Here is a 23,674-nt window from a genome sequence, read left to right as displayed (position 1 = left end):
GCTCAGTTCAGAGCAAAAGACTGATCTCATATTTTAGGCTAGCCCCTTAGGTGTAGTTGCCAGAAGTCTTAACAGTCAAGGTACATAAGTTGTGATGGCCGAGTGGTTAAGGCGTTGGATTTGAAATCCAATGGGGTCTCCCTGCACAGGTTCAAGTCCTGTTCACAACGTTCTATTTTAAGAAGAGAACTTCCAGAAACATATTAAAGTTTGTCACCTATAGAAAGAGTTATTTTAATTCCATCCTCTTTATCACTGATTAATTACATTAATAATAGTGGTTCCAGCTGTGCCCCTGGCTTACAACTCTGAAAAGCGAGCAATATTTAGAGTATAAATCACTATAACTACAGCATCCCATTTGTCCAGACTTTTATTTTCCTCTTGATAAAAACAAATCAGGTTGGTTGGACAACTTCTGTCCTTAGTAAATCTCTGCTTGCTGTCAATTATAATACTATTTTCTGTCACATACTCCTGTATATAGTCCCTTAAATGGACTCTGTCACCAGTTTATCAATTCCCAATTTCCTAACTAGCCTAATAGGCGCTATGATGCTGATAACTACAGTGTGATTTGTTTTTTTTTTAAAAAAACGTTTATTTGCAAAGTTATGAGCATTTATTTATATATACTAATGTAGCTCTAATAGCCAAATAGGAGATGACTCCTTTTTACTCTGGGCAGCTAATGTTTTCTGTATGATGCTGTCCAATCAGCATACAACTTCTCCCCCTTCCCTGTCCAGCAACACAGTGTGATCATATAGTACACTGCGTCCATTCCCGACTGTGTTTTCAACAGGTGATATCTTCGGTTCTGTCACATCTAGAACTGTGATTTTGGTGTCTTATGAAAGAGTAGAATCCAGTCTTTCAAATGCCACCAAATCTGCTTTTTTAGGTGGCCCACAGCCCGATATATGGCTGTTTGAATTGATCCCCCTTCCCTGTAGCTTGAGTTTCACAATGTGTGTGAAGCAGCTTCATGCTGATAGGACAGCATCAGATGCTGAGAGTCAGCTCCACCTCAGGAGAATTGCTGCTGTTACCTCCCAGATGTCTAATAAAGGCTAAATTACATATTTAGAAAATGCTCATAACTTTGCAAATAATAAACATTTTTTTACTACAAATCACCCTGTAGTTATCAGCAGCAAAGCACCTATTAGACTAGTTAGGAGTTAGGGACCTGATAAACTGGTAACAGAGTCCCTTTAAGAGCTCTTCAAAAGTTTTTCCCACAATGGATGTTAAGCTTACTGGTCTATAATTACTTTGTATTGAACGTACTAATTATAGAAAACTCAATGACATTCATGGGGTCTCTGTCACCAATGAAAAACCCGATAGATTTTTAATCGCCTATAAAGAATTTGATTCATCATATACTTTAGTTAAGTAAACTTAAATAATAAAAAAGTGAATAAACTAAAGCAACAATTAGCAAGGCACTGCTGAGATTTGAACTCAGGATCTCCTGTTTACTAGACAGGTGCTTTAACCAACTAAGCCACAGCACCAAAGCACTTTTCTTCTCACGGTGTCCTACCACACAGCTCAGTTCAGAGCAAAAGACTGATCTCATATTTTAGGCTAGCCCCTTAGGTGTAGTTGCCAGAAGTCTTAACAGTCAAGGTACATAAGTTGTGATGGCCGAGTGGTTAAGGCGTTGGATTTGAAATCCAATGGGGTCTCCCTGCACAGGTTCAAGTCCTGTTCACAACGTTCTATTTTAAGAAGAGAACTTCCAGAAACATATTAAAGTTTGTCACCTATAGAAAGAGTTATTTTAATTCCATCCTCTTTATCACTGATTAATTACATTAATAATAGTGGTTCCAGCTGTGCCCCTGGCTTACAACTCTGAAAAGCGAGCAATATTTAGAGTATAAATCACTATAACTACAGCATCCCATTTGTCCAGACTTTTATTTTCCTCTTGATAAAAACAAATCAGGTTGGTTGGACAACTTCTGTCCTTAGTAAATCTCTGCTTGCTGTCAATTATAATACTATTTTCTGTCACATACTCCTGTATATAGTCCCTTAAATGGACTCTGTCACCAGTTTATCAATTCCCAATTTCCTAACTAGCCTAATAGGCGCTATGATGCTGATAACTACAGTGTGATTTGTTTTTTTTTTTTAAAAAAACGTTTATTTGCAAAGTTATGAGCATTTATTTATATATACTAATGTAGCTCTAATAGCCAAATAGGAGATGACTCCTTTTTACTCTGGGCAGCTAATGTTTTCTGTATGACGCTGTCCAATCAGCATACAACTTCTCCCCCTTCCCTGTCCAGCAACACAGTGTGATCATATAGTACACTGCGTCCATTCCCGACTGTGTTTTCAACAGGTGATATCTTCGGTTCTGTCACAGCTAGAACTGTGATTTTGGTGTCTTATGAAAGAGTAGAATCCAGTCTTTCAAATGCCACCAAATCTGCTTTTTTAGGTGGCCCACAGCCCGAGATATGGCTGTTTGAATTGATCCCCCTTCCCTGTAGCTTGAGTTTCACAATGTGTGTGAAGCAGCTTCATGCTGATAGGACAGCATCAGATGCTGAGAGTCAGCTCCACCTCAGGAGAATTGCTGCTGTTACCTCCCAGATGTCTAATAAAGGCTAAATTACATATTTAGAAAATGCTCATAACTTTGCAAATAATAAACATTTTTTTACTACAAATCACCCTGTAGTTATCAGCAGCAAAGCACCTATTAGACTAGTTAGGAGTTAGGGACCTGATAAACTGGTAACAGAGTCCCTTTAAGAGCTCTTCAAAAGTTTTTCCCACAATGGATGTTAAGCTTACTGGTCTATAATTACTTTGTATTGAACTTACTACTTATAGAAAACTCAATGACATTCATGGGGTCTCTGTCACCAATGAAAAACCCGATAGATTTTTAATCGCCTATAAAGAATTTGATTCATCATATACTTTAGTTATGTAAACTTAAATAATAAACAAGTGAATAAACTAAAGCAACAAATAGCAAGGCACTGCTGAGATTTGAACTCAGGATCTCCTGTTTACTAGACAGGCGCTTTAACCAACTAAGCCACAGCACCAAAGCACTTTTCTTTTCACGGTGTCCTACCACACAGCTCAGTTCAGAGCAAAAGACTGATCTCATATTTTAGGCTAGCCCCTTAGGTGTAGTTGCCAGAAGTCTTAACAGTCAGGGTACATAAGTTGTGATGGCCGAGTGGTTAAGGCGTTGGATTTGAAATCCACTCAGGTTCAAGTCCTGTTCACAACGTTCTATTTTAAGAAGAGAACTTCCAGAAACATATTAAAGTTTGTCACCTATGGAAAGAGTTATTTCAATTTCATCCTCTTTGTCACTGATTAATTACATTAATAATAGTGGTTCCAGCTGTGCCCCTGGCTTACAACTCTGAAAAGCGAGCAATATTTAGAGTATAAATCACTATAACTACAGCATCCCATTTGTCCAGACTTTTATTTTCCTCTTGATAAAAACAAATCAGGTTGGTTGGACAACTTCTGTCCTTAGTAAATCTCTGCTTGCTGTCAATTATAATACTATTTTCTGTCACATACTCCTGTATATAGTCCCTTAAATGGACTCTGTCACCAGTTTATCAATTCCCAATTTCCTAACTAGCCTAATAGGCGCTATGATGCTGATAACTACAGTGTGATTTGTTTTTTTTTTAAAAAAACGTTTATTTGCAAAGTTATGAGCATTTATTTATATATACTAATGTAGCTCTAATAGCCAAATAGGAGATGACTCCTTTTTACTCTGGGCAGCTAATGTTTTCTGTATGATGCTGTCCAATCAGCATACAACTTCTCCCCCTTCCCTGTCCAGCAACACAGTGTGATCATATAGTACACTGCGTCCATTCCCGACTGTGTTTTCAACAGGTGATATCTTCGGTTCTGTCACATCTAGAACTGTGATTTTGGTGTCTTATGAAAGAGTAGAATCCAGTCTTTCAAATGCCACCAAATCTGCTTTTTTAGGTGGCCCACAGCCCGATATATGGCTGTTTGAATTGATCCCCCTTCCCTGTAGCTTGAGTTTCACAATGTGTGTGAAGCAGCTTCATGCTGATAGGACAGCATCAGATGCTGAGAGTCAGCTCCACCTCAGGAGAATTGCTGCTGTTACCTCCCAGATGTCTAATAAAGGCTAAATTACATATTTAGAAAATGCTCATAACTTTGCAAATAATAAACATTTTTTTACTACAAATCACCCTGTAGTTATCAGCAGCAAAGCACCTATTAGACTAGTTAGGAGTTAGGGACCTGATAAACTGGTAACAGAGTCCCTTTAAGAGCTCTTCAAAAGTTTTTCCCACAATGGATGTTAAGCTTACTGGTCTATAATTACTTTGTATTGAACGTACTAATTATAGAAAACTCAATGACATTCATGGGGTCTCTGTCACCAATGAAAAACCCGATAGATTTTTAATCGCCTATAAAGAATTTGATTCATCATATACTTTAGTTAAGTAAACTTAAATAATAAAAAAGTGAATAAACTAAAGCAACAATTAGCAAGGCACTGCTGAGATTTGAACTCAGGATCTCCTGTTTACTAGACAGGTGCTTTAACCAACTAAGCCACAGCACCAAAGCACTTTTCTTCTCACGGTGTCCTACCACACAGCTCAGTTCAGAGCAAAAGACTGATCTCATATTTTAGGCTAGCCCCTTAGGTGTAGTTGCCAGAAGTCTTAACAGTCAAGGTACATAAGTTGTGATGGCCGAGTGGTTAAGGCGTTGGATTTGAAATCCAATGGGGTCTCCCTGCACAGGTTCAAGTCCTGTTCACAACGTTCTATTTTAAGAAGAGAACTTCCAGAAACATATTAAAGTTTGTCACCTATAGAAAGAGTTATTTTAATTCCATCCTCTTTATCACTGATTAATTACATTAATAATAGTGGTTCCAGCTGTGCCCCTGGCTTACAACTCTGAAAAGCGAGCAATATTTAGAGTATAAATCACTATAACTACAGCATCCCATTTGTCCAGACTTTTATTTTCCTCTTGATAAAAACAAATCAGGTTGGTTGGACAACTTCTGTCCTTAGTAAATCTCTGCTTGCTGTCAATTATAATACTATTTTCTGTCACATACTCCTGTATATAGTCCCTTAAATGGACTCTGTCACCAGTTTATCAATTCCCAATTTCCTAACTAGCCTAATAGGCGCTATGATGCTGATAACTACAGTGTGATTTGTTTTTTTTTTAAAAAAACGTTTATTTGCAAAGTTATGAGCATTTATTTATATATACTAATGTAGCTCTAATAGCCAAATAGGAGATGACTCCTTTTTACTCTGGGCAGCTAATGTTTTCTGTATGATGCTGTCCAATCAGCATACAACTTCTCCCCCTTCCCTGTCCAGCAACACAGTGTGATCATATAGTACACTGCGTCCATTCCCGACTGTGTTTTCAACAGGTGATATCTTCGGTTCTGTCACATCTAGAACTGTGATTTTGGTGTCTTATGAAAGAGTAGAATCCAGTCTTTCAAATGCCACCAAATCTGCTTTTTTAGGTGGCCCACAGCCCGATATATGGCTGTTTGAATTGATCCCCCTTCCCTGTAGCTTGAGTTTCACAATGTGTGTGAAGCAGCTTCATGCTGATAGGACAGCATCAGATGCTGAGAGTCAGCTCCACCTCAGGAGAATTGCTGCTGTTACCTCCCAGATGTCTAATAAAGGCTAAATTACATATTTAGAAAATGCTCATAACTTTGCAAATAATAAACATTTTTTTACTACAAATCACCCTGTAGTTATCAGCAGCAAAGCACCTATTAGACTAGTTAGGAGTTAGGGACCTGATAAACTGGTAACAGAGTCCCTTTAAGAGCTCTTCAAAAGTTTTTCCCACAATGGATGTTAAGCTTACTGGTCTATAATTACTTTGTATTGAACGTACTAATTATAGAAAACTCAATGACATTCATGGGGTCTCTGTCACCAATGAAAAACCCGATAGATTTTTAATCGCCTATAAAGAATTTGATTCATCATATACTTTAGTTAAGTAAACTTAAATAATAAAAAAGTGAATAAACTAAAGCAACAATTAGCAAGGCACTGCTGAGATTTGAACTCAGGATCTCCTGTTTACTAGACAGTTGCTTTAACCAACTAAGCCACAGCACCAAAGCACTTTTCTTCTCACGGTGTCCTACCACACAGCTCAGTTCAGAGCAAAAGACTGATCTCATATTTTAGGCTAGCCCCTTAGGTGTAGTTGCCAGAAGTCTTAACAGTCAAGGTACATAAGTTGTGATGGCCGAGTGGTTAAGGCGTTGGATTTGAAATCCAATGGGGTCTCCCTGCACAGGTTCAAGTCCTGTTCACAACGTTCTATTTTAAGAAGAGAACTTCCAGAAACATATTAAAGTTTGTCACCTATAGAAAGAGTTATTTTAATTCCATCCTCTTTATCACTGATTAATTACATTAATAATAGTGGTTCCAGCTGTGCCCCTGGCTTACAACTCTGAAAAGCGAGCAATATTTAGAGTATAAATCACTATAACTACAGCATCCCATTTGTCCAGACTTTTATTTTCCTCTTGATAAAAACAAATCAGGTTGGTTGGACAACTTCTGTCCTTAGTAAATCTCTGCTTGCTGTCAATTATAATACTATTTTCTGTCACATACTCCTGTATATAGTCCCTTAAATGGACTCTGTCACCAGTTTATCAATTCCCAATTTCCTAACTAGCCTAATAGGCGCTATGATGCTGATAACTACAGTGTGATTTGTTTTTTTTTTTTAAAAAAACGTTTATTTGCAAAGTTATGAGCATTTATTTATATATACTAATGTAGCTCTAATAGCCAAATAGGAGATGACTCCTTTTTACTCTGGGCAGCTAATGTTTTCTGTATGACGCTGTCCAATCAGCATACAACTTCTCCCCCTTCCCTGTCCAGCAACACAGTGTGATCATATAGTACACTGCGTCCATTCCCGACTGTGTTTTCAACAGGTGATATCTTCGGTTCTGTCACAGCTAGAACTGTGATTTTGGTGTCTTATGAAAGAGTAGAATCCAGTCTTTCAAATGCCACCAAATCTGCTTTTTTAGGTGGCCCACAGCCCGAGATATGGCTGTTTGAATTGATCCCCCTTCCCTGTAGCTTGAGTTTCACAATGTGTGTGAAGCAGCTTCATGCTGATAGGACAGCATCAGATGCTGAGAGTCAGCTCCACCTCAGGAGAATTGCTGCTGTTACCTCCCAGATGTCTAATAAAGGCTAAATTACATATTTAGAAAATGCTCATAACTTTGCAAATAATAAACATTTTTTTACTACAAATCACCCTGTAGTTATCAGCAGCAAAGCACCTATTAGACTAGTTAGGAGTTAGGGACCTGATAAACTGGTAACAGAGTCCCTTTAAGAGCTCTTCAAAAGTTTTTCCCACAATGGATGTTAAGCTTACTGGTCTATAATTACTTTGTATTGAACTTACTACTTATAGAAAACTCAATGACATTCATGGGGTCTCTGTCACCAATGAAAAACCCGATAGATTTTTAATCGCCTATAAAGAATTTGATTCATCATATACTTTAGTTATGTAAACTTAAATAATAAACAAGTGAATAAACTAAAGCAACAAATAGCAAGGCACTGCTGAGATTTGAACTCAGGATCTCCTGTTTACTAGACAGGCGCTTTAACCAACTAAGCCACAGCACCAAAGCACTTTTCTTTTCACGGTGTCCTACCACACAGCTCAGTTCAGAGCAAAAGACTGATCTCATATTTTAGGCTAGCCCCTTAGGTGTAGTTGCCAGAAGTCTTAACAGTCAGGGTACATAAGTTGTGATGGCCGAGTGGTTAAGGCGTTGGATTTGAAATCCACTCAGGTTCAAGTCCTGTTCACAACGTTCTATTTTAAGAAGAGAACTTCCAGAAACATATTAAAGTTTGTCACCTATGGAAAGAGTTATTTCAATTTCATCCTCTTTGTCACTGATTAATTACATTAATAATAGTGGTTCCAGCTGTGCCCCTGGCTTACAACTCTGAAAAGCGAGCAATATTTAGAGTATAAATCACTATAACTACAGCATCCCATTTGTCCAGACTTTTATTTTTCTCTTGATAAATACAAATCAGGTTGGTTGGACAACTTCTGCCCTTAGTAAATCTCTGCTTGCTGTCAATTATAATACTATTTTCTGTCAAATACTCCTGTATATAGTCCCTTAAATGGACTCTGTCACCAGTTTATCAATTCCCAATTTCCTAACTAGCCTAATAGGCGCTATGATGCTGATAACTACAGTGTGATTTGTTGTTTTTTGTTTTAAAAACGTTTATTTGCAAAGTTATGAGCATTTATTTATATATACTAATGTAGCTCTAATAGCCAAATAGGAGATGACTCCTTTTTACTCTGGGCAGCTAATGTTTTCTGTATGACGCTGTCCAATCAGCATACAACTTCTCCCCCTTCCCTGTCCAGCAACACAGTGTGATCATATAGTACACTGCGTCCATTCCCGACTGTGTTTTCAACAGGTGATATCTTCGGTTCTGTCACAGCTAGAACTGTGATTTTGGTGTCATATGAAAGAGTAGAATCCAGTCTTTCAAATGCCACCAAATCTGCTTTTTTAGGTGGCCCACAGCCCGAGATATGGCTGTTTGAATTGATCCCCCTTCCCTGTAGCTTGAGTTTCACAATGTGTGTGAAGCAGCTTCATGCTGATAGGACAGCATCAGATGCTGAGAGTCAGCTCCACCTCAGGAGAATTGCTGCTGTTACCTCCCAGATGTCTAATAAAGGCTAAATTACATATTTAGAAAATGCTCATAACTTTGCAAATAATAAACATTTTTTTACTACAAATCACCCTGTAGTTATCAGCAGCAAAGCACCTATTAGACTAGTTAGGAGTTAGGGACCTGATAAACTGGTAACAGAGTCCCTTTAAGAGCTCTTCAAAAGTTTTTCCCACAATGGATGTTAAGCTTACTGGTCTATAATTACTTTGTATTGAACGTACTAATTATAGAAAACTCAATGACATTCATGGGGTCTCTGTCACCAATGAAAAACCCGATAGATTTTTAATCGCCTATAAAGAATTTGATTCATCATATACTTTAGTTAAGTAAACTTAAATAATAAAAAAGTGAATAAACTAAAGCAACAATTAGCAAGGCACTGCTGAGATTTGAACTCAGGATCTCCTGTTTACTAGACAGGTGCTTTAACCAACTAAGCCACAGCACCAAAGCACTTTTCTTCTCACGGTGTCCTACCACACAGCTCAGTTCAGAGCAAAAGACTGATCTCATATTTTAGGCTAGCCCCTTAGGTGTAGTTGCCAGAAGTCTTAACAGTCAAGGTACATAAGTTGTGATGGCCGAGTGGTTAAGGCGTTGGATTTGAAATCCAATGGGGTCTCCCTGCACAGGTTCAAGTCCTGTTCACAACGTTCTATTTTAAGAAGAGAACTTCCAGAAACATATTAAAGTTTGTCACCTATAGAAAGAGTTATTTTAATTCCATCCTCTTTATCACTGATTAATTACATTAATAATAGTGGTTCCAGCTGTGCCCCTGGCTTACAACTCTGAAAAGCGAGCAATATTTAGAGTATAAATCACTATAACTACAGCATCCCATTTGTCCAGACTTTTATTTTCCTCTTGATAAAAACAAATCAGGTTGGTTGGACAACTTCTGTCCTTAGTAAATCTCTGCTTGCTGTCAATTATAATACTATTTTATGTCACATACTCCTGTATATAGTCCCTTAAATGGACTCTGTCACCAGTTTATCAATTCCCAATTTCCTAACTAGCCTAATAGGCGCTATGATGCTGATAACTACAGTGTGATTTGTTTTTTTTTTAAAAAAAACGTTTATTTGCAAAGTTATGAGCATTTATTTATATATACTAATGTAGCTCTAATAGCCAAATAGGAGATGACTCCTTTTTACTCTGGGCAGCTAATGTTTTCTGTATGACGCTGTCCAATCAGCATACAACTTCTCCCCCTTCCCTGTCCAGCAACACAGTGTGATCATATAGTACACTGCGTCCATTCCCGACTGTGTTTTCAACAGGTGATATCTTCGGTTCTGTCACAGCTAGAACTGTGATTTTGGTGTCTTATGAAAGAGTAGAATCCAGTCTTTCAAATGCCACCAAATCTGCTTTTTTAGGTGGCCCACAGCCCGAGATATGGCTGTTTGAATTGATCCCCCTTCCCTGTAGCTTGAGTTTCACAATGTGTGTGAAGCAGCTTCATGCTGATAGGACAGCATCAGATGCTGAGAGTCAGCTCCACCTCAGGAGAATTGCTGCTGTTACCTCCCAGATGTCTAATAAAGGCTAAATTACATATTTAGAAAATGCTCATAACTTTGCAAATAATAAACATTTTTTTACTACAAATCACCCTGTAGTTATCAGCAGCAAAGCACCTATTAGACTAGTTAGGAGTTAGGGACCTGATAAACTGGTAACAGAGTCCCTTTAAGAGCTCTTCAAAAGTTTTTCCCACAATGGATGTTAAGCTTACTGGTCTATAATTACTTTGTATTGAACTTACTACTTATAGAAAACTCAATGACATTCATGGGGTCTCTATCACCAATGAAAAACCCGATAGATTTTTAATCGCCTATAAAGAATTTGATTCATCATATACTTTAGTTATGTAAACTTAAATAATAAACAAGTGAATAAACTAAAGCAACTGATAGCAAGGGACTGCTGAGAATTGAACTCAGGATCAAAGTGCTTTGGTGCTGTGGCACTTTAACCAACTAAGCCACAGCACCAAAGCACTTTTCTTCTCACGGTGTCCTACCACACAGCTCAGTTCAGAGCAAAAGACTGATCTCATATTTTAGGCTAGCCCCTTAGGTGTAGTTGCCAGAAGTCTTAACAGTCAGGGTTCATAAGTTGTGATGGCCGAGTGGTTAAGGCGTTGGATTTGAAATCCAATGGGGTCTCCCTGCACAGGTTCAAGTCCTGTTCACAACGTTCTATTTTAAGAAGAGAACTTCCAGAAACATATTAAAGTTTGTCACCTATAGAAAGTGTTATTTTAATTCCATCCTCTTTGTCACTGATTAATTACATTAATAATAGTGGTTCCAGCTGTGCCCCTGGCTTACAACTCTGAAAAGCGAGCAATATTTAGAGTATAAATCACTATAACTACAGCATCCCATTTGTCCAGACTTTTATTTTTCTCTTGATAAATACAAATCAGGTTGGTTGGACAACTTCTGCCCTTAGTAAATCTCTGCTTGCTGTCAATTATAATACTATTTTCTGTCAAATACTCCTGTATATAGTCCCTTAAATGGACTCTGTCACCAGTTTATCAATTCCCAATTTCCTAACTAGCCTAATAGGCGCTATGATGCTGATAACTACAGTGTGATTTGTTGTTTTTTGTTTTAAAAACGTTTATTTGCAAAGTTATGAGCATTTATTTATATATACTAATGTAGCTCTAATAGCCAAATAGGAGATGACTCCTTTTTACTCTGGGCAGCTAATGTTTTCTGTATGACGCTGTCCAATCAGCATACAACTTCTCCCCCTTCCCTGTCCAGCAACACAGTGTGATCATATAGTACACTGCGTCCATTCCCGACTGTGTTTTCAACAGGTGATATCTTCGGTTCTGTCACAGCTAGAACTGTGATTTTGGTGTCTTATGAAAGAGTAGAATCCAGTCTTTCAAATGCCACCAAATCTGCTTTTTTAGGTGGCCCACAGCCCGAGATATGGCTGTTTGAATTGATCCCCCTTCCCTGTAGCTTGAGTTTCACAATGTGTGTGAAGCAGCTTCATGCTGATAGGACAGCATCAGATGCTGAGAGTCAGCTCCACCTCAGGAAAATTGCTGCTGTTACCTCCCAGATGTCTAATAAAGGCTAAATTACATATTTAGAAAATGCTCATAACTTTGCAAATAATAAACATTTTTTTACTACAAATCACCCTGTAGTTATCAGCAGCAAAGCACCTATTAGACTAGTTAGGAGTTAGGGACCTGATAAACTGGTAACAGAGTCCCTTTAAGAGCTCTTCAAAAGTTTTTCCCACAATGGATGTTAAGCTTACTGGTCTATAATTACTTTGTATTGAACTTACTACTTATAGAATACTCAATGACATTCATGGGGTCTCTGTCACCAATGAAAAACCCGATAGATTTTTAATCGCCTATAAAGAATTTGATTCATCATATACTTTAGTTATGTAAACTTAAATAATAAACAAGTGAATAAACTAAAGCAACTGATAGCAAGGCACTGCTGAGAATTGAACTCAGGATCTCCTGTTTACTAGACAGGCACTTTAACCAACTAAGCCACAGCACCAAAGCACTTTTCTTCTCACGGTGACCTACCGCACAGCTCAGTTCAGAGCATTTGTCCAGACTTTTATTTTTCTCTTGATAAATACAAATCAGGTTGGTTGGACAACTTCTGCCCTTAGTAAATCTCTGCTTGCTGTCAATTATAATACTATTTTCTGTCAAATACTCCTGTATATAGTCCCTTAAATGGACTCTGTCACCAGTTTATCAATTCCCAATTTCCTAACTAGCCTAATAGGCGCTATGATGCTGATAACTACAGTGTGATTTGTTGTTTTTTGTTTTAAAAACGTTTATTTGCAAAGTTATGAGCATTTATTTATATATACTAATGTAGCTCTAATAGCCAAATAGGAGATGACTCCTTTTTACTCTGGGCAGCTAATGTTTTCTGTATGACGCTGTCCAATCAGCATACAACTTCTCCCCCTTCCCTGTCCAGCAACACAGTGTGATCATATAGTACACTGCGTCCATTCCCGACTGTGTTTTCAACAGGTGATATCTTCGGTTCTGTCACAGCTAGAACTGTGATTTTGGTGTCTTATGAAAGAGTAGAATCCAGTCTTTCAAATGCCACCAAATCTGCTTTTTTAGGTGGCCCACAGCCCGAGATATGGCTGTTTGAATTGATCCCCCTTCCCTGTAGCTTGAGTTTCACAATGTGTGTGAAGCAGCTTCATGCTGATAGGACAGCATCAGATGCTGAGAGTCAGCTCCACCTCAGGAAAATTGCTGCTGTTACCTCCCAGATGTCTAATAAAGGCTAAATTACATATTTAGAAAATGCTCATAACTTTGCAAATAATAAACATTTTTTTACTACAAATCACCCTGTAGTTATCAGCAGCAAAGCACCTATTAGACTAGTTAGGAGTTAGGGACCTGATAAACTGGTAACAGAGTCCCTTTAAGAGCTCTTCAAAAGTTTTTCCCACAATGGATGTTAAGCTTACTGGTCTATAATTACTTTGTATTGAACTTACTACTTATAGAATACTCAATGACATTCATGGGGTCTCTGTCACCAATGAAAAACCCGATAGATTTTTAATCGCCTATAAAGAATTTGATTCATCATATACTTTAGTTATGTAAACTTAAATAATAAACAAGTGAATAAACTAAAGCAACTGATAGCAAGGCACTGCTGAGAATTGAACTCAGGATCTCCTGTTTACTAGACAGGCACTTTAACCAACTAAGCCACAGCACCAAAGCACTTTTCTTCTCACGGTGACCTACCGCACAGCTCAGTTCAGAGCATTTGTCCAGACTTTTATTTTTCTCTTGATAAATACAAATCAGGTTGGTTGGACAACTTCTGCCCTTAGTAAATCTCTGCTTGCTGTCAATTATAATACTATTTTCTGTCAAATACTCCTGTATATAGTCCCTTAAATGGACTCTGTCACCAGTTTATCAATTCCCAATTTCCTAACTAGCCTAATAGGCGCTATGATGCTGATAACTACAGTGTGATTTGTTGTTTTTTGTTTTAAAAACGTTTATTTGCAAAGTTATGAGCATTTATTTATATATACTAATGTAGCTCTAATAGCCAAATAGGAGATGACTCCTTTTTACTCTGGGCAGCTAATGTTTTCTGTATGACGCTGTCCAATCAGCATACAACTTCTCCCCCTTCCCTGTCCAGCAACACAGTGTGATCATATAGTACACTGCGTCCATTCCCGACTGTGTTTTCAACAGGTGATATCTTCGGTTCTGTCACAGCTAGAACTGTGATTTTGGTGTCTTATGAAAGAGTAGAATCCAGTCTTTCAAATGCCACCAAATCTGCTTTTTTAGGTGGCCCACAGCCCGAGATATGGCTGTTTGAATTGATCCCCCTTCCTTGTAGCTTGAGTTTCACAATGTGTGTGAAGCAGCTTCATGCTGATAGGACAGCATCAGATGCTGAGAGTCAGCTCCACCTCAGGAAAATTGCTGCTGTTACCTCCCAGATGTCTAATAAAGGCTAAATTACATATTTAGAAAATGCTCATAACTTTGCAAATAATAAACATTTTTTTACTACAAATCACCCTGTAGTTATCAGCAGCAAAGCACCTATTAGACTAGTTAGGAGTTAGGGACCTGATAAACTGGTAACAGAGTCCCTTTAAGAGCTCTTCAAAAGTTTTTCCCACAATGGATGTTAAGCTTACTGGTCTATAATTACTTTGTATTGAACTTACTACTTATAGAATACTCAATGACATTCATGGGGTCTCTGTCACCAATGAAAAACCCGATAGATTTTTAATCGCCTATAAAGAATTTGATTCATCATATACTTTAGTTATGTAAACTTAAATAATAAACAAGTGAATAAACTAAAGCAACTGATAGCAAGGCACTGCTGAGAATTGAACTCAGGATCTCCTGTTTACTAGACAGGCACTTTAACCAACTAAGCCACAGCACCAAAGCACTTTTCTTCTCACGGTGACCTACCGCACAGCTCAGTTCAGAGCATTTGTCCAGACTTTTATTTTTCTCTTGATAAATACAAATCAGGTTGGTTGGACAACTTCTGCCCTTAGTAAATCTCTGCTTGCTGTCAATTATAATACTATTTTCTGTCAAATACTCCTGTATATAGTCCCTTAAATGGACTCTGTCACCAGTTTATCAATTCCCAATTTCCTAACTAGCCTAATAGGCGCTATGATGCTGATAACTACAGTGTGATTTGTTGTTTTTTGTTTTAAAAACGTTTATTTGCAAAGTTATGAGCATTTATTTATATATACTAATGTAGCTCTAATAGCCAAATAGGAGATGACTCCTTTTTACTCTGGGCAGCTAATGTTTTCTGTATGACGCTGTCCAATCAGCATACAACTTCTCCCCCTTCCCTGTCCAGCAACACAGTGTGATCATATAGTACACTGCGTCCATTCCCGACTGTGTTTTCAACAGGTGATATCTTCGGTTCTGTCACAGCTAGAACTGTGATTTTGGTGTCTTATGAAAGAGTAGAATCCAGTCTTTCAAATGCCACCAAATCTGCTTTTTTAGGTGGCCCACAGCCCGAGATATGGCTGTTTGAATTGATCCCCCTTCCCTGTAGCTTGAGTTTCACAATGTGTGTGAAGCAGCTTCATGCTGATAGGACAGCATCAGATGCTGAGAGTCAGCTCCACCTCAGGAAAATTGCTGCTGTTACCTCCCAGATGTCTAATAAAGGCTAAATTACATATTTAGAAAATGCTCATAACTTTGCAAATAATAAACATTTTTTTACTACAAATCACCCTGTAGTTATCAGCAGCAAAGCACCTATTAGACTAGTTAGGAGTTAGGGACCTGATAAACTGGTAACAGAGTCCCTTTAAGAGCTCTTCAAAAGTTTTTCCCACAATGGATGTTAAGCTTACTGGTCTATAATTACTTTGTATTGAACTTACTACTTATAGAATACTCAATGACATTCATGGGGTCTCTGTCACCAATGAAAAACCCGATAGATTTTTAATCGCCTATAAAGAATTTGATTCATCATATACTTTAGTTATGTAAACTTAAATAATAAACAAGTGAATAAACTAAAGCAACTGATAGCAAGGCACTGCTGAGAATTGAACTCAGGATCTCCTGTTTACTAGACAGGCACTTTAACCAACTAAGCCACAGCACCAAAGCACTTTTCTTCTCACGGTGACCTACCGCACAGCTCAGTTCAGAGCATTTGTCCAGACTTTTATTTTTCTCTTGATAAATACAAATCAGGTTGGTTGGACAACTTCTGCCCTTAGTAAATCTCTGCTTGCTGTCAATTATAATACTATTTTCTGTCAAATACTCCTGTATATAGTCCCTTAAATGGACTCTGTCACCAGTTTATCAATTCCCAATTTCCTAACTAGCCTAATAGGCGCTATGATGCTGATAACTACAGTGTGATTTGTTGTTTTTTGTTTTAAAAACGTTTATTTGCAAAGTTATGAGCATTTATTTATATATACTAATGTAGCTCTAATAGCCAAATAGGAGATGACTCCTTTTTACTCTGGGCAGCTAATGTTTTCTGTATGACGCTGTCCAATCAGCATACAACTTCTCCCCCTTCCCTGTCCAGCAACACAGTGTGATCATATAGTACACTGCGTCCATTCCCGACTGTGTTTTCAACAGGTGATATCTTCGGTTCTGTCACAGCTAGAACTGTGATTTTGGTGTCTTATGAAAGAGTAGAATCCAGTCTTTCAAATGCCACCAAATCTGCTTTTTTAGGTGGCCCACAGCCCGAGATATGGCTGTTTGAATTGATCCCCCTTCCCTGTAGCTTGAGTTTCACAATGTGTGTGAAGCAGCTTCATGCTGATAGGACAGCATCAGATGCTGAGAGTCAGCTCCACCTCAGGAAAATTGCTGCTGTTACCTCCCAGATGTCTAATAAAGGCTAAATTACATATTTAGAAAATGCTCATAACTTTGCAAATAATAAACATTTTTTTACTACAAATCACCCTGTAGTTATCAGCAGCAAAGCACCTATTAGACTAGTTAGGAGTTAGGGACCTGATAAACTGGTAACAGAGTCCCTTTAAGAGCTCTTCAAAAGTTTTTCCCACAATGGATGTTAAGCTTACTGGTCTATAATTACTTTGTATTGAACTTACTACTTATAGAATACTCAATGACATTCATGGGGTCTCTGTCACCAATGAAAAACCCGATAGATTTTTAATCGCCTATAAAGAATTTGATTCATCATATACTTTAGTTATGTAAACTTAAATAATAAACAAGTGAATAAACTAAAGCAACTGATAGCAAGGCACTGCTGAGAATTGAACTCAGGATCTCCTGTTTACTAGACAGGCACTTTAACCAACTAAGCCACAGCACCAAAGCACTTTTCTTCTCACGGTGACCTACCGCACAGCTCAGTTCAGAGCATTTGTCCAGACTTTTATTTTTCTCTTGATAAATACAAATCAGGTTGGTTGGACAACTTCTGCCCTTAGTAAATCTCTGCTTGCTGTCAATTATAATACTATTTTCTGTCAAATACTCCTGTATATAGTCCCTTAAATGGACTCTGTCACCAGTTTATCAATTCCCAATTTCCTAACTAGCCTAATAGGCGCTATGATGCTGATAACTACAGTGTGATTTGTTGTTTTTTGTTTTAAAAACGTTTATTTGCAAAGTTATGAGCATTTATTTATATATACTAATGTAGCTCTAATAGCCAAATAGGAGATGACTCCTTTTTACTCTGGGCAGCTAATGTTTTCTGTATGACGCTGTCCAATCAGCATACAACTTCTCCCCCTTCCCTGTCCAGCAACACAGTGTGATCATATAGTACACTGCGTCCATTCCCGACTGTGTTTTCAACAGGTGATATCTTCGGTTCTGTCACAGCTAGAACTGTGATTTTGGTGTCTTATGAAAGAGTAGAATCCAGTCTTTCAAATGCCACCAAATCTGCTTTTTTAGGTGGCCCACAGCCCGAGATATGGCTGTTTGAATTGATCCCCCTTCCCTGTAGCTTGAGTTTCACAATGTGTGTGAAGCAGCTTCATGCTGATAGGACAGCATCAGATGCTGAGAGTCAGCTCCACCTCAGGAAAATTGCTGCTGTTACCTCCCAGATGTCTAATAAAGGCTAAATTACATATTTAGAAAATGCTCATAACTTTGCAAATAATAAACATTTTTTTACTACAAATCACCCTGTAGTTATCAGCAGCAAAGCACCTATTAGACTAGTTAGGAGTTAGGGACCTGATAAACTGGTAACAGAGTCCCTTTAAGAGCTCTTCAAAAGTTTTTCCCACAATGGATGTTAAGCTTACTGGTCTATAATTACTTTGTATTGAACTTACTACTTATAGAATACTCAATGACATTCATGGGGTCTCTGTCACCAATGAAAAACCCGATAGATTTTTAATCGCCTATAAAGAATTTGATTCATCATATACTTTAGTTATGTAAACTTAAATAATAAACAAGTGAATAAACTAAAGCAACTGATAGCAAGGCACTGCTGAGAATTGAACTCAGGATCTCCTGTTTACTAGACAGGCACTTTAACCAACTAAGCCACAGCACCAAAGCACTTTTCTTCTCACGGTGACCTACCGCACAGCTCAGTTCAGAGCATTTGTCCAGACTTTTATTTTTCTCTTGATAAATACAAATCAGGTTGGTTGGACAACTTCTGCCCTTAGTAAATCTCTGCTTGCTGTCAATTATAATACTATTTTCTGTCAAATACTCCTGTATATAGTCCCTTAAATGGACTCTGTCACCAGTTTATCAATTCCCAATTTCCTAACTAGCCTAATAGGCGCTATGATGCTGATAACTACAGTGTGATTTGTTGTTTTTTGTTTTAAAAACGTTTATTTGCAAAGTTATGAGCATTTATTTATATATACTAATGTAGCTCTAATAGCCAAATAGGAGATGACTCCTTTTTACTCTGGGCAGCTAATGTTTTCTGTATGACGCTGTCCAATCAGCATACAACTTCTCCCCCTTCCCTGTCCAGCAACACAGTGTGATCATATAGTACACTGCGTCCATTCCCGACTGTGTTTTCAACAGGTGATATCTTCGGTTCTGTCACAGCTAGAACTGTGATTTTGGTGTCTTATGAAAGAGCAGAATCCAGTCTTTCAAATGCCACCAAATCTGCTTTTTTAGGTGGCCCACAGCCCGAGATATGGCTGTTTGAATTGATCCCCCTTCCCTGTAGCTTGAGTTTCACAATGTGTGTGAAGCAGCTTCATGCTGATAGGACAGCATCAGATGCTGAGAGTCAGCTCCACCTCAGGAGAATTGCTTCTGTTACCACCCAGATGTCTAATAAAGGCTAAATTACATATTTAGAAAATGCTCATAACTTTGCAAATAATAAACATTTTTTTACTACAAATCACCCTGTAGTTATCAGCAGCAAAGCACCTATTAGACTAGTTAGGAGTTAGGGACCTGATAAACTGGTAACAGAGTCCCTTTAAGAGCTCTTCAAAAGTTTTTCCCACAATGGATGTTAAGCTTACTGGTCTATAATTACTTTGTATTGAACTTACTACTTATAGAAAACTCAATGACATTCATGGGGTCTCTGTCACCAATGAAAAACCCGATAGATTTTTAATCGCCTATAAAGAATTTGATTCATCATATACTTTAGTTATGTAAACTTAAATAATAAACAAGTGAATAAACTGAGCTTGGTGGTTTAAGTGGCTTGTGAACTAAGTGGAGTTCTAAAACCGGAGTTGAAAAGAGGAGTTGAAGCCCCAGTAAGTACTCTTCTTTTTCTTTGACAATTGTTCGCTGTTTTGGTGTAACTTGGATAATGGATAGCAAGATTGGAGGTTTTCTTCAGTGCACAGTTTGTCATATGTATACACGACTGGAGCCGGAGTTCCAGGGTGAATATCTCTGTGGCAGATGTGAGCATGTTGTTCACCTGGAAGCTCGTATTAGAGATCTGGAGGAGCAGAATGCAACACTGAGGAGGATAGACAATTTTGAGCGGAGCTTGCTGCTCACAGAGCATGCAGTTAGTGGGTTAGAACTGGAGGGTGAAGACATGGGTGAGCAGGATCAGGTAAGTAGCTGGGTTAATGTAGTTAGGGGCAGTAGAAAGGGGTCAAAGACAAGGAAGGCCGATCCGGTTTCTGGCATTCCAAGCAAAATTGCCAGGTTGGGTGATGATGCGAGGGTGTCAGTCTCAGAAAAGGCAGCCCTAGTGGATACTGATCTCCCTAACAGCCGGGAGAACAGCCCAGCTAGTAGTCGGCGGGATGGTAATGCAGGCAAGCCAAGACAATTGATAGTTGTAGGGGATTCTATAATCAGGAAGACGGATAGAATAATTTGTCGCCAAGACCGCCTCAACCGAATGGTTTGCTGTCTCCCTGGTGCCAGGGTTCGGCATGTGGTGGAACGGGTGGACAAATTGCTGGGAGGGGCTGGTGATGATCCAGCTGTCGTGGTCCATGTCGGTACCAACGACAGAATAAATGGTAGGTGGAGGAGCCTTAAGAATAATTTTAAAGAACTAGGCTACAAGCTGAAGGGAAGGACCTCCAAGGTTGTATTCTCAGGAATACTGCCTGTGCCATGCGCATCACAGGAAAGACAGCGGGAGCTTAGGGAGTTAAATGCATGGCTGAAGTCTTGGTGTAGAGGAGAAGGATTTGGGTTCCTAGAGCACTGGGCTGACTTTTCATTGGGGTACAAACTGTATTCTGCAGATGATTTGCACCTAAATGGAAGGGGGTCCGCTGTGCTGGGGGAGAGAATTCTAGCTGGGGTGGCGGAGTATTTAAACTAGGGCTGAGGAGGGAGGTCAATGTAGAAAAAAAAGGGGTAGCCAGGTTAGAGAGGGGTCAGACTATATTGGTGGGGGGAGAAACAGAATGTGGGGAGAGGACTAGACAACAAGATAAGGAGATCCTTTCGTTACAAAACATCAGTGTAAATAAAAAGGACCGATTAATGTCAAATCACATTTCTGATAATAAAAGTGAAAAACTGACAGGCAAGTTAAAGTGTATGTTCACAAATGCCAGAAGTCTAGCAAGCAAAATGGGGGAGCTGGAGGCCTTGATACTGGAAGAAAATATAGATATAGTTGGTGTTGCTGAAACATGGCTGGACTCTTCACATGACTGGGCTGTAAATCTACAGGGTTTTACACTTTTTCGTAAAGACAGGACAAATAGGAAAGGTGGTGGTGTATGTCTGTATGTGAGAAGTGATATGAAGGCGAGTGTGAAAGAGACAATAGTGGGTCAAGACTGTGAGGAGGTTGAAACCTTGTGGGTGGAACTAGAAAGGGAGGTAAACACTGAAAAAATTACTTTTGGTGTAATCTATAGACCCCCCAATATAACTGAGGAGATGGAAGTTCAGCTATATAAACAGATGGAGCGGGCTGCACAGGCGGGTACTGTAGTGATAATGGGAGATTTTAATTTCCGGGATATTAATTGGTGTCATGGTTCGGCTTCAACTGCAAAGGGGAGACATTTCCTCAACCTATTGCAGGAAAATTTTATGGGCCAGTTTGTGGAAGACCCGACTAGAGGTGAAGCTCTGTTGGATCTGGTCATTTCTAATAATGCAGATCTTGTTGGGAATGTCAATGTTCGTGAAAACCTCGGTAACAGTGATCATAATATAGTTACATTTTACCTATACTGTAAAAAACAAACGCAGGCTGGGAGGGCAAAAACATTTAATTTTAAGAAAGTCAATTTCCCCAGGATGAGGGCTGCAATTCAGGATATAGACTGGGAAGAACTAATGTCAAATAATGGAACAAATGATAAATGGGAGATTTTCAAATCTACTTTGAGTTATTATAGTGCAAAATTTATTCCTACAGGTAATAAGTATAAACGACTCAAATTAAACCCCACATGGCTTACACCTTCTGTGAAAGGGGCAATACATGACAAAAAAAGGGCATTTAAAAAATACAAATCTGAGGGTACAGCTGTAGCCTTTGTAAAATATAAAGAGCTTAATAAAATCTGTAAAAATGTAATAAAATTAGCAAAAATACAAAATGAAAGGCAGGTGGCCAAGGATAGTAAAACAAATCCTAAAAAATTCTTCAAGCATATAAATGCAAAAAAGCCAAGGTCTGAACATGTAGGACCCCTAGATAATGGTAATGGGGAGTTGATCACAGGGGATCAAGAGAAGGCAGAGTTACTAAATGGGTTCTTTAGCTCTGTATATACAACAGAAGAAAGAGCAGCTGATGTAGCCGGTGCCAGTGCTGTTAATATATCAGTTGATATACTGAATTGGATGAATGTAGAGATGGTCCAAGCTAAATTAAATAAAATAAATGTGCACAAGGCTCCGGGACCAGATGGGTTACACCCTAGAATTCTTAAAGAGCTTAGTTCAGTTATTTCTGTCCCCCTTTTCATAATATTCAGAGAATCTCTAGTGACTGGTATAGTGCCAAGGGACTGGCGCAGGGCAAATGTGGTGCCTATTTTCAAAAAGGGCTCTAGGTCTTCCCCGGGTAATTATAGACCAGTAAGCTTAACATCCATCGTGGGGAAAATGTTTGAGGGGCTATTGAGGGACTATATACAGGATTATGTGACAATAAATAGCATTATAAGTGACAGCCAGCACGGTTTTACTAAGGACAGAAGTTGTCAAACTAACCTAATCTGTTTTTATGAAGAGGTGAGCAGAAGTCTAGACAGAGGGGCCGCTGTGGATTTAGTGTTTTTGGACTTTGCAAAGGCATTTGACACTGTCCCCCATAGACGCCTAATGGGTAAATTAAGGACTATAGGTTTAGAAAATATAGTTTGTAATTGGATTGAGAATTGGCTCAAGGACCGTATCCAGAGGGTTGTGGTCAATGATTCCTTCTCTGAATGGTCCCCGGTTATAAGTGGTGTACCCCAGGGTTCAGTGCTGGGACCACTATTATTCAACTTATTTATTAATGATATAGAGGAAGGGATTAATAGCACTATTTCTATTTTTGCAGATGACACCAAGCTATGTAATATAGTTCAGACTATGGAAGATGTTCATGAATTACAGGCAGATTTAAACAAACTAAGTGTTTGGGCGTCCACTTGGCAAATGAAGTTTAATGTAGATAAATGTAAAGTTATGCATCTTGGTACCAACAACCTGCATGCATCATATGTCCTAGGGGGCGCTACACTGGCGGATTCACTTGTTGAGAAGGATCTGGGTGTACTTGTAAATCATAAACTCAATAACAGCATGCAGTGTCAATCAGCTGCTTCAAAGGCCAGCAGGATATTGTCGTGTATTAAAAGAGGCATGGACTCGCGGGACAGGGATGTAATAATGCCACTTTACAAAGCATTAGTGAGGCCTCATCTAGAATATGCAGTTCAGTTCTGGGCTCCAGTTCATAGAAAGGATGCCCTGGAGTTGGAAAAAATACAAAGAAGAGCAACGAAGCTAATAAGGGGCATGGAGAATTTAAGTTATGAGGAAAGATTGAAAGAATTAAACCTATTTAGCCTTGAAAAAAGACGACTAAGGGGGGACATGATTAACTTATATAAATATATTAATGGCACATACAAAAAATATGGTGAAATCCTGTTCCTTGTAAAACCCCCTCAAAAAACAAGGGGGCACTCCCTCCGTCTGGAGAAAAAAAGGTTCAAGCTGCAGAGGCGACAAGGCTTCTTTACAGTGAGAACTGTGAATTTATGGAATAGCCTACCGCAGGAGCTGGTCACAGCAGGGACAGTAGATG

General features: G+C 38.7%; 11 non-coding genes across 11 annotated transcripts; 6 read left to right on the top strand and 5 right to left on the bottom strand.

The window, feature by feature from the left end:
- The first annotated feature begins 88 nt into the window (after positions 1-88).
- Positions 89-170, top strand: TRNAS-UGA (transfer RNA serine (anticodon UGA)). The gene has a single exon. It is a non-coding gene; the product is annotated as a tRNA-Ser (tRNA).
- Positions 171-1,449: 1,279 nt separating this feature from the next.
- On the bottom strand, positions 1,450-1,523 carry TRNAT-AGU (transfer RNA threonine (anticodon AGU)). The gene has a single exon. It is a non-coding gene; the product is annotated as a tRNA-Thr (tRNA).
- Positions 1,524-1,646: 123 nt separating this feature from the next.
- TRNAS-UGA (transfer RNA serine (anticodon UGA)) lies at positions 1,647-1,728 on the top strand. The gene has a single exon. It is a non-coding gene; the product is annotated as a tRNA-Ser (tRNA).
- Positions 1,729-3,009: 1,281 nt separating this feature from the next.
- Positions 3,010-3,083, bottom strand: TRNAT-AGU (transfer RNA threonine (anticodon AGU)). The gene has a single exon. It is a non-coding gene; the product is annotated as a tRNA-Thr (tRNA).
- Positions 3,084-4,553: 1,470 nt separating this feature from the next.
- Positions 4,554-4,627, bottom strand: TRNAT-AGU (transfer RNA threonine (anticodon AGU)). The gene has a single exon. It is a non-coding gene; the product is annotated as a tRNA-Thr (tRNA).
- A 123-nt stretch (positions 4,628-4,750) lies between these two features.
- On the top strand, positions 4,751-4,832 carry TRNAS-UGA (transfer RNA serine (anticodon UGA)). The gene has a single exon. It is a non-coding gene; the product is annotated as a tRNA-Ser (tRNA).
- A 1,476-nt stretch (positions 4,833-6,308) lies between these two features.
- TRNAS-UGA (transfer RNA serine (anticodon UGA)) lies at positions 6,309-6,390 on the top strand. Its single transcript has one exon. It is a non-coding gene; the product is annotated as a tRNA-Ser (tRNA).
- Positions 6,391-7,671: 1,281 nt separating this feature from the next.
- On the bottom strand, positions 7,672-7,745 carry TRNAT-AGU (transfer RNA threonine (anticodon AGU)). Its single transcript has one exon. It is a non-coding gene; the product is annotated as a tRNA-Thr (tRNA).
- Positions 7,746-9,217: 1,472 nt separating this feature from the next.
- TRNAT-AGU (transfer RNA threonine (anticodon AGU)) lies at positions 9,218-9,291 on the bottom strand. The gene has a single exon. It is a non-coding gene; the product is annotated as a tRNA-Thr (tRNA).
- A 123-nt stretch (positions 9,292-9,414) lies between these two features.
- TRNAS-UGA (transfer RNA serine (anticodon UGA)) lies at positions 9,415-9,496 on the top strand. Its single transcript has one exon. It is a non-coding gene; the product is annotated as a tRNA-Ser (tRNA).
- A 1,479-nt stretch (positions 9,497-10,975) lies between these two features.
- On the top strand, positions 10,976-11,057 carry TRNAS-UGA (transfer RNA serine (anticodon UGA)). Its single transcript has one exon. It is a non-coding gene; the product is annotated as a tRNA-Ser (tRNA).
- The last annotated feature ends 12,617 nt before the right edge of the window (positions 11,058-23,674 follow it).

This window comes from Rhinoderma darwinii, assembly GCF_050947455.1.
Source record: "Rhinoderma darwinii isolate aRhiDar2 chromosome 3 unlocalized genomic scaffold, aRhiDar2.hap1 SUPER_3_unloc_13, whole genome shotgun sequence".
NCBI lineage: Eukaryota > Metazoa > Chordata > Amphibia > Anura > Rhinodermatidae > Rhinoderma > Rhinoderma darwinii.
This window is presented reverse-complemented; position numbering and strand designations above follow the sequence as displayed.